General features: G+C 49.0%; 1 protein-coding gene across 1 annotated transcript in view; it reads left to right on the forward strand.

The window, feature by feature from the left end:
- The window catches only part of LOC137538238 (cytochrome P450 2J6-like), a 199,861-nt gene that overhangs the window by 70,756 nt on the left and 116,023 nt on the right, over positions 1-13,082 (forward strand). The window lies entirely within an intron of this gene.

The raw sequence follows: 13,082 nt of genomic DNA on the forward strand, positions 1-13,082 counted from the left end.
GATGTTAAACTTACAGGTCTATAATTTCCTGGATCAGATTTTTTGCCCTTCTTAAATAATGGGAAAACGTGGGCTGTACGCCAATCCACTGGGACTCTGCCAGTTGCAAGAGAGTCACAAAAGATAAGATAAAGGGATTTATCTATAACTGAACTTAATTCCCTTAGGACCCGAGGATGCATGCCATGCGGGCCAGGTGCCTTGTCTATTTTTAATTTATTTAGTCTTGCCTTCACTTCTTCCTGCGTTAAGTATTTAATATTACAGTTAGAAGATTGAGACTCTTCCGCCTCTGTAGTTTGCAACAGTGCTGTTTCTTTTGTGAAGACAGAAGCAAAGAAAGCATTTAATAACTCTGCCTTACCTTGGTCATCCACCATTGAGTTCCCATCCTCATCCTTTAGGAGTCCTATACAGTCAACCTTTCTTTTTTTAGAGTTAATGTACTTGTAAAACTTTTTTGGGTTAGATTTGATATCCTTAGCGATTTGTTTTTCAGCTTCAATCTTTGCCTGCCTAATTTCTTTTTTACAATTTTTATTGCACTCCTTATAATTGCTTAGTGCAGCCTCGGTCCCCTCCTGTTTTAAGACCTTATAGGCATTCTTTTTCCTCTTCATTTTATCTTTAACCTTTCTATTCATCCATAGAGGCCTTTTTTTATTCCTAGACATTTTGTTTCCATATGGGATATACATACTACAGTATTGATTGAGTATAAGTTTAAAAGCTTGCCATTTCCCTTCAGTGTCTTCCCCTTGTAGTACATTATCCCAGTTCACCAAACTTAGTGCCTGCCTAATTTGAGTGAACTTTGCTTTTCTAAAATTCATAGTTTTAGTGGTCCCGCTGCCCCGTGGCCTATCAGTCACCAGCTCAAACGTTATCATGTTGTGATCACTATTTCCCAAATGTTCTTGAACCTGCACATTTGATACATTATCTGGTCTATTAGAAATGATCAGATCCAGTAACGCATTTCCCCTAGTTGGTTCAGTTACCATTTGAGTCAAGTAATTGTCCTGTAGTGCTGCCAGAAATCTGCTGCTTTTACCAGAATGGGTAGCCTCAATACTCCAGTCAATGTCTGGAAAGTTGAAGTCGCCCATAATTATGACCTCATTTTTACCTGCAGCTTTTTCAATCTGCTGTAGTAATCGCAGTTCTGCAGCTTCATTAATAAGAGGTGGCCTGTAGCATACCCCAATAAGCAATTGGCAACTTTTATTTCCACCATGAATATTTACCCAAACGGACTCCACATCTTCGCAATCTTCCTCCATCTCATCGTTGAGGACAGCTGTAAGAGAATTCTTAACAAAGAGACAAACCCCTCCCCCTTTTTTCCCTGTTCTATCCCTCCTAAACACATTGTATCCTTTTAAATTAGCTATCCAGTCATGGCTTTCATCCATCCATGTCTCGGTTATTCCCACAATGTCATAGCCTTTGTCATTCAGAATGAACTCTAGTTCGTCTATTTTATTTGCAAGGCTCCGAGCATTGGTTACCATGCACTTTATATTTTTACCACCACATTTACCAATTTTGTTTACATGAAATTGGCTACTTGAATTTTTACCAACCTCCTTAATCTTTACACTGTCCCCACCCCCCTCTCCACCCTCCATAATGATAGGTTCCCACTGTCTTTTTACCTCATCTTGTCTATGTATTGAGACTTTATCCTCCCGCCTCCCCCCAGATCCTAGTTTAAAATCTCCTCCAACCGTTTAGCCATCTTCTCCCCCAATGCAGCTGCACCCTCCCCATTAAGGTGCAGCCCATCCCTGCTGTAGAACCTGTAGCCGACTGCAAAGTCTGCCCAGTTCTCCAGGAACCCAAACCCTTCCTTCCTACACCAATTTCTCAGCCACTTATTTAACTCCCTAAGCTCCCTCTGTCTCTCAGATGTAGCACGTGGCACTGGCAGTATTTCAGAAAACACCACCTTGGAGGTCCTTGCTTTAAGTTTATCTCCAAGTACCTGAAAATCATTTTTGAGGACCTTCCATCTCCCACTAACTTTGTCATTGGTGCCAATGTGTACCATGACAGCCGGGTCTTCCCCAGCCCCACCCAGTAATCTGTCAATTCTTTCCGCTACATGCCGAACCCGAGCACCCGGGAGGCAACAGACTGTACGGCATTCGCGGTTTCTTCGACAGATTACCCTATCTGTGCGCCTAATAATTGAATCCCCTACCACCAGTACCTGTCTAGCCTTAGCTGCACTCCTATTCCCTTTCTCGTTACAGCAGTCTGCCCCTTGGTTGCTAAGGAGCACATCCTGCTGCAGCATTGCTACTCCTGAATCATCCTCCCCAATATTACGCAAACAAGCATACTTATTAGTGAGGGACAACTCGGGACTAGCCTCCCTGCCACTTTTTCCCCTACCCCTTCTAACTGTGACCCAACTAGCGGCTGCCTCTGCTTCTTGGTCCGGCTGTACTCCACCCTCCTCATCTTCAACGGTTCCATCTAGTGTCTGGATCGTGAGATCCAAGCTCTTCTCCATGTTGTGTATGCTTCTCAGTGTTGCGAGATGCTTATTTAGCTCTGCGACTTCCGCCTCTAACTGAGCAACACGCACACACCCAGGGCAACAGTAAACACCCTCAATCCGCTGATCAAGGCATGCATACATGTTGCAGGATGTACACTGTACAGCATAGTCCAACATGATGACTTTTGTGTGGGGAAAAATTATTTAAAGTAAACGACATGTAAATTAGGATACTGCTTAGTTGGTCAGTGTGTACAGGACGTCTGAACGACTTGTTGTTTGTACTTTAAGTCGTTCAAACAACCAGTTTAAACAACAATCAGGCGTAAAGTTGGACATGTGTACACACCTTTAGGCACCACCCGGGGGGGAAGGTTGGTTAGGGTTACCACCAGGGGATTGATTAGGTTTAGGCACCACCAGGGGAGGGTTCTGTATGAGAGTAGGGTAAGGTAACCTCCCTGGCGGTTCATTTCTTTCTGGATTTATGGGACTTTTAGGCCTCCAATTCTAAAGTCATAAATCACCAAAATATGTCAGAATAATGGTCTTGTAGACATCCCGTGTATAATACAAGACTAGAACACAAAATTGTTGAAATAATTAAATGTATGAATAATCTTAAAATATAGTGAAACTGTACAAATAGGCACCAGACTATACAGTATGTACATATATACCTAATACACCTCCCGGCAATGACACAGAGGGCGACATCACAATTGGGGCAGTAGAAGCGTGATTCTTTTCATACTTTTTTACCTTTGCTATCAGTCTCAGGCAGGCAAATGAGGAGGAATTAGACAAGCTAAACATACTCTCTACATACATACAGGCTGCATTTCTCTGTTTTCCTTCTGTCCTGTGCTAGAGATTGTGTCCAGATGGGGCATTAGACAGGCTAAACTCTCTACATACGTACTGGAAGCATTTCTCGATGTTTTCCTTCCGTCATGTGCAAGAGTTCAGGTCCACTTTAAATTTCGTCACCACCCCCGATGTCATGATGTCTCGCGTACCGCTGTACGCATACCGTCGCACTGCTGTTGATTGGCCACCGGGATCCAGGAAGCGCAGAGGAGATGGGGATCTCGGTAGCCGGCAAGAGAGGCCTGGAGTCCCGCTGGACAGTGCCGATCGTGATCGTGCGTGAGACCCATGTTAGCAGCAGGAGCTGCTATTTTAGCTAGCCCAAGTGTAGTTAGGGCTTACTGCTTCTGGCTACTTTTTCATACCTCGAGCGTAGCTAGGAATTACCACCAGGGAGGTTATGCTGTATTCTTGAATTATGTAATGGTTTTCAATGTAAATATATTTTCGTTTTGATTTCCTGTCTGTTTTAAAATGGTATTTATCGTTAACCAATTTCATTAACAATGGTTATCATTACTGAGATTTCATTATCCACCTGTGCCATTTTGTTATTCATCTGCCCTCTTTTTTCATGCACGCATTTTACCCGTATCTCTGCATTTTATATATCAGCTGCAAAATGTGTACCATGGAAAATTAGCCTACAGACTGTCCAATATCTGTCTAGTTCTTGCTGGAACTTCAGCTCTGTCCTTCCCACATTTGAACTTCAGACCTCAGATTGCCATCAATGTAAGGAGGTGGGTGGGCTTTACTTCCTAGCTCTTTTATGTCTCTGAAAGTGTGGGAAACCAATCAAAGACTTGCTATAGGATTCCATAACACACCTGACCACATTCCAGCACAGCTGATTTTAATCATTAGAAATGACCTGTTGCATATGGAGCAAATATTTACACAGGTTTACATTTCCTGTATCCTCACTACTATTATGGAGCCAGCCGTCACAGAGGTCTGCTGGTTTGTGGGCTGTCCCTGGCCACAGTGGAACATATTCCACACAGCTGATATTACATCAGCAATCCATTCTGTGAGATCTGACCTTGGCCTCTTGTTTTGCTTTACTAAAGCCTGGTACACACGTTCAATTTTGATTGGCTAATCACTGACCAATTTTACCACATCCATATATTATTATAGTTTACCCACATAATCTGCTCATAGTATTCAAAATCTGTTGACCCTCTGGTCAATTTTACCACTTCCATGTAATATGAGGGTAAACAGGTTTTGAATACTATGAGCAGATTTTATGGGTAAACTCTCATACTACTGCAAGAGGAATGGCAGCGCTTTCAAAACTCATACCTGAATGATATATTTTTTTTGTATAGATGTGCAGAGCTCCAATAACTACTGGACTAAAGTACACCCCAACACTCATTGCAGGCACAAAGGGGGGACATAGCTTCAGTGTGGGGTGAACCTATACCTGAATGATTTATCTGCCAGCCCATGATGTGCAGAGCTCCAATAACTACTGGACTAAAATACACACCTGGCTTTCACTACAGGCAAAGGAGGGGGGGGGGGGGGGGGGGGGGGGTTGGCTTCAGTGATAATATGTGCACAAATTATAACCTAATAGACTTCCCCACGGCGGTGACGTACCCCCTTGTGGAAGACCTATGCTAATCTAGCGATAAAAACACAATATTTCCAGTGCAGCTAGTCAAACATATGGTATACAGTGATGCTCATCCGAGCTAGGATATCCGAGATACTCGGATATCCTAGCTCTTTTTTCACTATTCAAGCTCGAATAGTATTAGCTATCCGGGCTGTGCTATCCGAGTGCACTCGGATAGCAATCAGCTATCCGGAGATATCCTAGCTATCCGAGCTCGGATAGCACAGCTCGGATAGCGTCACGTCTGACGTCACCTCGAGTCCTCACAAGCGAATCAGAGGGCTCCCAGCCCTCTGACTGCAGCCAATCACAGAGGGGGAGCCTGGCCAAGCCCCCCTCTATAAATAGCGGGCGCCATGTTGCCTCACTCGTCCTGCTTGTGACTTACTGACTGATTGTACTGAGAGACTGCTCCACTGCTTTTTGTCTGTGCAAGTAGTGCATCCATTGCTCAAAACGCCAAGCGTTTTTACACTCCAACACTTGATATTCACCTGTATTGCTTTGTATTGTAGATAGATTGTATTTTAGGCAGTTTAGTTTGTGTGATTAGGGACTAGGGAGGGAGACTGTCACTGGTGCTGCTGCAGCTGCAGCAGCTAGGCCCTGTGCCTAGACGAGGCAGCCTTCCCTGCTCTGTGCTCTAGTCTCTAGTTACCTGTGCTCTCACCTGTCCTACTCTACTGTACTACTTCTGTGTTAGATAGATTATTGTACTATTTTGTAGTTAGCAAGGCCCAGCTTTACTGCTATACCTGTCCTGTATCTGCTCTCTGTAATCTAGTCACACCTGTTCGTCCCCGTCCGTCACCGCGTTACCTAGGGTCTTTGTGTGCGCAGTGCACGTCTGCGCTGTCTGCACCCTCTCGTTAGTGCTACACCAGTCCTATTGTTTATATTACTTGTATTGTGTATTCGCTGAATTGTACTGTACTGTAGTCTGTGTATAGGGACACCGTCAGTCAGCGTCAGCTAGGGTCTCTGTGTGTGCACTGCGCACTCTCTCGTTAGCGCTACACCGATCTCTGCTGTAGAGTACACCTGTCCGTCACCTCACACACCCACCACCACCACCAGTCCCACCCCATTAAAGTACCCCACTTGTCCCACCCGCCTTTACATACATAACTTTTTTTTTTCATTTGTATAATATTAAAAATATACGATGTCTGGCACTGGCAGCCACGGTTTGGGCAGGGGCAGCAAGGGAATTGGCAAGAGAGGAGGTCGTGGCAGCCGCGCCACCACCACCACCATGCGCAGTTCTGCGTCTGCACCAGTGGCTATTCCGCCATTAGCCACTGGCCATGGACACCTTGGCCGCCCAACAGCTGGGAGTCACGCTGCAGAGACACAGCAGCAGCGTGTGGCGCAGACAGGGCCGGGCCGAGGCATAGGCTGGAGAGGCTCCAGCCTCAGGGCGCAGTGTAGGAGGGGGCGCACAATACATTCAGCTGTCATTCCTTATTGTGTTTGAAGCAGAAAGAAATAAGAAAAGGAGATACATGGAAGTGACTACATGCCAGATAACTAGAGATTAAGGTGTTGGGGGCCCTGGGGTGCCTCTTAGTCTAATTGCAGTCAGTGTGTGATGGTTGGGGTGGGAGGGATGGAGGGAGCACTTTGGTGTCTCAGCCTTGGGTGCTGGAGGACCTTGTCCCGGCTCTGGGCGCAGATGTTCCTCCCACCGCCAGGTCGTAGCCGTCCTATTGAGGAGAAGGACGCAGACTCTGTGGTGGAACTGATGGTGGATGAACAGGCCACCATTAGCTCTGGAACCGAGTCCTCCACCCCCGCCACCACTCCTGTTCGCAAGAGCAGCAGCAGCCGCCCAGCACTGCCTGGGGAGGAGGAGGAGGAGGAGTGCAGTTCTCCAGCCCCAGCGGGCAACACCAGCACCCTGTCACTCAGCAGCACCTTCTTATGGACCCCAAGCACAGCGAGGGTATGGAGTGCTGTTTTGGAGGAGGAAGAAATGCTGATGGGCACTTTGGGGGATGATGCTTTGGACAGTCAGACAGTGGTGAGTGTCCATCAGCCCATGCATGCAGAAGGGGAGTTTGTGGGGTCATCCCAGCAGGACATGTTTGCGGAGGGGGAGGATGATGATGACAGGGTGAAGGACAGAGACTGGGTGGCAGATCCTGGGATGTCATCAGCTCGGAGGAGGAGGATGCGTATGCGGGCCTTGCTAGAAGGATCAGCATCGCAGACATAGGCAGGATCAGAAGTGGGCGTGGTATGCAGGCCACACAGCGTGCTGATCCGGAGAGTTCTGCCAGTTCCACCAGCGGCACCAAGAACCCCCCCCCCCCAACCACCACAGGGAGACCAGCGGCAGCAGCACCTTCGAGCCGAAGGGGAAACTTCACCTCCACAATTTGGAATTTTTTCACCCTGCCATATGTGGATTGCAAGTATGCCACCTGCAACCAGTGCCGCCAGCAGCTCAGCAGAGGGAAGGAGCCCTCTGCGTACGGCACCACCTCTCTGGTGAACCATCTGGCAGGGAGACACTTTTTATGAGCATGAGGAGTTCATGAAGTTGAAGGAAGCTGGCAGTGGCAGACCCGCCACCACTGCGAAGCCGTTGGCAACAGCCACCCGCCCTCCTCCACCTCCTCCAGCAGCACCAGCAGGAGTGCGTCTGAAACGCACTGCTCCTCCTCCCTCTGCACCTCCTGCCGCCGACACTGAGGCCTGTTCTGGCAGCCAGCCCTCAGTGGCCTCCTCTGCTCCCTCCAGTGATTCCCGTGCCAGCAAGCTGAACGGCTTGCTGGCACGGGCCATGGGCTCCCAACTCCTGCCTTATTCCCTTGTGCAGGAGGGGAGCAACATGCGTGCGCTCCTGATGTGTGCAGCCCCCGATTGGCCAATCCCCAGCCGACATTTTTTTGCACGCACGGCCATCCCTGCACTTCACTGCTCTGTGATGGCCAATGTCGGGAGAGGGCTGGATCACGCGGTGGGTCAACGGGTCCACGTCACCATGGACTCGTGGAGCAGCCGGCTTGGGAGAGGCCGCAATCTGTCCTTCACCACGCATTGGGTCAGCTTGGTGGAAGGGGGTGAGGAGGGGGGAGCAGCATCGGGCACTGTCAGAGCAGCAGCAGCAACAACGCAGTGGGTGGTGCCACCATGCAGGGTCAGCGGAATTGCAGCAGGTTCCTCTGATCCGCTTCCATCCTCCGGCACAACAGCCCAAACCCCCCGCCTCAGCAGCAGCGTGAAGCCCCGCCACTGCCAAGCGCTGCTGGAATTGGTCAGCCTGGGGAAGACCAAACTGACGGCGAACCATGTCCTGGCCAAACTCCGAGAGCAGGAAAGGAATTGGCTGACCCCCAGAGGCCTCAGAGTCGGAGAGGTGGTGTCCGACAATGGGGCAAACCTGGTTGCTGCAATCAGCAGGGGAGACCTGACCCACATCCCCTGCCTGGCGCACGTCCTGAACCTGGTAGTCCAAAAGTTCCTGCGGACCTACCAGGGGATGGACCGACTCCTTGAGGCGGCAAGGAAGGTTGTGCGTCATTTCCGGCACTCGGCTGCAGCCGTAGCGAGCCTGGAAGAGGTGCAGAAGGAGCTACACCTGCCACAGCACCGGCTCATGTTAGATGTTCCAACTCGCTGGAACTCCACCCTGGCGATGTTGGAGCGTCTGGTTGAACAGAGGCAGGCTGTCAGCCAGTACGTTGTACGAGCAACAGTTGCCGCCATCACTGCAACTGGGTGTGCCGCCACCAACCTCCCGTCCATCATCTCCACGGAGGACTGGGGGCACATGCAGCAGGTGTGCTCAGTGCTGGCACCCTTCCTGCAGGCCACCAACATGGTAAGCAGGGACCATGCAATGGTGTGCGAGTGGGTCCCCATGGTGTGTGTGCTGGACAGGCAGCCTTGGACCAGCAGGAGCTGCAAGCAGCTTCACAGGCCACCTCTGAGGAGGAGGCCTTGGAGTTGGTGGAGGTCCCTGACCTTGCTGCTGATGAGGGGGAGCAGCAGAGCGCAGCTGGAGTGGTGTGGGGGTGGAGAGAGGATGAGGTGGAAGAGGCAAAGGATGAGGAGGACAGCACTGTCGGCTCTGGGGCTGCCGATGATGTGCCAGCAGACGTGGCCAGACTCTTCCCAATGGCAGCGCACATGCTGAGGTGCCTGCGTAAGGACCCAAGGGTCATCCAGATGAAGCAGAGGGAGGAAATCTGGATCTGCATGATGCTGGACCCACATCTGAAAGGGGAAGCTCAGCCAGTTCCTGCCTGCAGGAGGAGACCGTGCACAACAAATGAGGGATTTGCAGCTGTCCCTTGTTGAGCGCTTGGAGGAAGCCTTCCCTCAGACATCCACCCCCACTGTCCAGCCAGCACAGAGGCAGCAGCAGGTGCCTGCATCCACCAGCAGCAAGCGCACGCGCACCACAGACCTGCTGTCTCTGACCAACCAGCTCTACATGAGTGTAGAGCTGCCAGGGACTAGAGAGGAGGTGCCTGCAGCAGCATCCTTCTCTAGTCACAGACAGCGCTTGACCCGCATGGTGGCTGACTACATGGGGTCCTTTAGCGGGCTTGACAGTGTTGCCCCTGTTGATCCCATGGAGTATTGGGTAAAGCACCTGCCGATCTGGAGAGAGCTTGCGCAGTACGCCCTGGAAGTGCTCTCCTGCCCCCCTTCCAGCGTACTGTCAGAGCGTTGCTTCAGTGCAGCCGGTGGAGTCGTCACTGAGAAGCGATCTCGTCTGTCTCACAAGTCTGTGGACAGACTGACGTTTCTCAAAATGAACCAGGCTTGGGTGGAAGGCGAATTCCTGGCCCCTGTTGTCGGCGAGAGGGGGACATGAAGTGGCACACACACACATTACACCTGCTGCTGCTGTATTTCCTCCTGCTGTCTGTGTCTCCACTGCCAGGGAACACATTAAAAGGTGCTGCTGCCCATGCGCCACCAGCTATTTACGCTCAAAAATAGCTGCATTTCTGAAAAAAAATTTAATAATTTTGTGTTATTATTTTAGAGGTGTCCAGGTTGAAAACTGTGCTGTCCCAATTGTGTATTGGACACAATGTGGGCTTCACGACCGCTGTCTGGAACCTCATGGTGTTTATTTACGGCCCTGTATCACCGCTTGGAACCAGGGCCTATTATGTCTCGCTGCCTGCCCTCCTGCCTGCTGCCTGCTGCCAGTCTGCCACACACTCATCCTCCTCACGCTGCCTGCTGTTGTATTTCCTCCTGCTGTCTGTGTCTCCACTGCCAGGGAACACATTAAAAGGTGCTGCTGCCCATGCGCCACCAGCTATGTCTCGCTGCCCCGCCTGCCTGCTGCCACTGCCACACACTCATCCTCCTCACACTGCCTGCTGTTGTATTTCCTCCTGTTGTCTGTGTCTCCACTGCCAGGGAACACATTACAAGGTGCTGCTGCCCATGCACCACCAGCTATTTACACTCAAAAATAGCTGCATTATTTTGAAATTTATTTTTTTTTAATTATTTTAGAGGTGTCCGGGTTGAAAACTGTGCTGTCCCAATTGTGTATTGGACACAATGTGGGCTTCACGACCGCTGTCTGGAACCTCATGATGTTCATTTACGGCCCTGGTACCACCGCTAGGAACCAGGGCCTATTATGTCTCGCTGCCTGCCCTCCTGCTGCCTGCTGCCAGTCTGCCACACACTCATCCTCCTCACGCTGCCTGCTGTTATATTTCCTCCTGCTGTCTGTGTCTCCACTGCCAGGGAACACATTAAAAGGTGCTGCTGCCCATGCGCCACCAGCTATGTCTCGCTGCCCGCCTTCCTGCTGCCAGTCTGCCACACACTCATCCTACTCATGCTGCCTGCTGTTGTATTTCCTCCTGTTGTCTGTGTCTCCACTGCCAGGGAACACATTACAAGGTGCTGCTGCCTATGCGCCACCAGCTATTTACGCTCAAAAATAGCTGCATTATTTTCAAACATTTTTTTTTTAATTATTTTAGAGGTGTCCGGGTTGAAAACTGTGCTGTCCCAATTGTGTATTGGACACAATGTGGGCTTCACGACCGCTGTCTGGAACCTCATGGTGTTCATTTACGGCCCTGGTACCACCGCTAGGAACCAGGGCCTATTATGTCTCGCTGCCTGCCCTCCTGCTGCCAGTCTGCCACACACTCATCCTCCTCATGCTGCCTGCTGTTGTATTTCCTCCTGCTGTCTGTGTCTCCACTGCCAGGGAACACATTACAAGGTGCTGCTGCCCATGCACCAACAGCTATTTACGCTAAAAAATAGCTGCATTATTTTGAAAAAAAAAAAATTTAATTATTTTAGAGGTGTCCGGGTTGAAAACTGTGCTGTCCCAATTGTGTATTGGACACAATGTGGGCTTCACGACCGCTGTCTGGAACCTCATGATGTTCATTTACGGCCCTGGTACCACCGCTAGGAACCAGGGCCTATTATGTCAGTCACATCACACTGCCTGACACACACTACTCCTCCTCCTGTAGCTGCATTGAGCTTCTGCTGTCTGTGTGCTGCTACCACTGCCAGGGAGAACAGAAGAACAACTATTTTCTGCTGCCACCCACTCTCCTACCAGCTATTACCACACTACAATAGCTGCAACTACTTCCTCCTCCTGCTGATGTCTGTGTTTTACCACCGCCAGGGTACACAGAAAAAGGCGCTGTGGCTTGCAATGTGCCACTACCTTATTATGCCATCAACACAAATATAACTATGGTGTTATTAAAATAAAATATTTCCACAAATGAAGTAAAAAAAAATATTACAAAAGAAAGGAAAACCAAGACACATCATATAAAGAAGAAGAAGGAGAAGGAGAAGGAGAAGAAGAAGAAGAAGAAGAAGAAGACTTCCAACTTACAACCATTTTGGACACACCTCATGCAAACACTTTTCAATGAAGTTAATTTACTATTTTTGATACCTTTTTTATAACTACTACATCACCACATAATCACTTGATGTTTTTCTTCATAAAAAAGGTGGTTTCATGCATCATTGACCCCCAATACAAGTTTTAAAAGCTATTTAAGGCCAGCTCGAATATTATACTCGAATACAGACTCGGATAGTGACGTCGGATATCCGAGTTCGAATCGGATATTCAATTAACTCGAATATCGAACTTTGAGTGAATTCGGATAGTTTACAAACATACATAGCGGCTGGATAGTGTAATGGTTAAGGGCTCTGCCTCTGACATGGGAGACCAGGGTTCGAATCTCGGCTCTGCCTGTTCAGTAAGCCAGCACCTATTCAGTAGGAGACCTTGGGCAAGTCTCCCTAACACTGCCACGTCCTAGTGGCTGCAGCTCTGGCGCTTTGAGTCCGCCAGGAGAAAAGCGTGATATAAATGTTCTGTGTTTGTTTGTTTGTTTGAATTCGACCAAACTCGAATAGGATAATGAGGTATCCGATCAACACTGATGGTATACACATTTCATAAACCAAACATACAGACTGGTGACCCAAGGGGGTACGTCATCGCCGTGGGGAAGTCTATCAGGATATAATTTGTGCACATATTATCACTGAAGCTAATACCCCCCTTCCGCCTGTAGTGAAATCCAGGTGTGTATTTTAGTCCAGTAGTTATTGGAGCTCTGCACATTATGGCAGATAAATCATTCAGGTATAGGTTCACCCCACACTGAAGCTATATCCCCCCCCCCTAACCCCCCCCCCCCCCCCCCCCCCCCCGTTGTGCCTGCAATGAGTGTTGGTGTGTGCTTTAGTCCAGTAGTTATTGGAGCTCTGCACATCTATGCAAAAAAATCATTCAGGTATGAGTTTTGAAAGCGCTGCAATTTCTCCTGCTGTATGAATTGAATGTGAGTATACTAGTGGCCAGCTGCATTTACTGTTTCAAAATCACTTCAAAAAGCTTTAGATTAGAATTAGTACACAATTTGCATCTGCTTTGCATTCAGGGTGTGTATTTAGTTCCAGAGGGGCTCTGCATTGCCTCTGTAGGCTTGCAATCAGATGCATCCATGAGCGCTGTCACCAGTCTGTATGTTTGTTTTATGAAACTCTCATACTACAAGGAGGTGGCTATTGACTTTCACT

This window comes from Hyperolius riggenbachi, chromosome 11, assembly GCF_040937935.1.
Source record: "Hyperolius riggenbachi isolate aHypRig1 chromosome 11, aHypRig1.pri, whole genome shotgun sequence".
NCBI lineage: Eukaryota > Metazoa > Chordata > Amphibia > Anura > Hyperoliidae > Hyperolius > Hyperolius riggenbachi.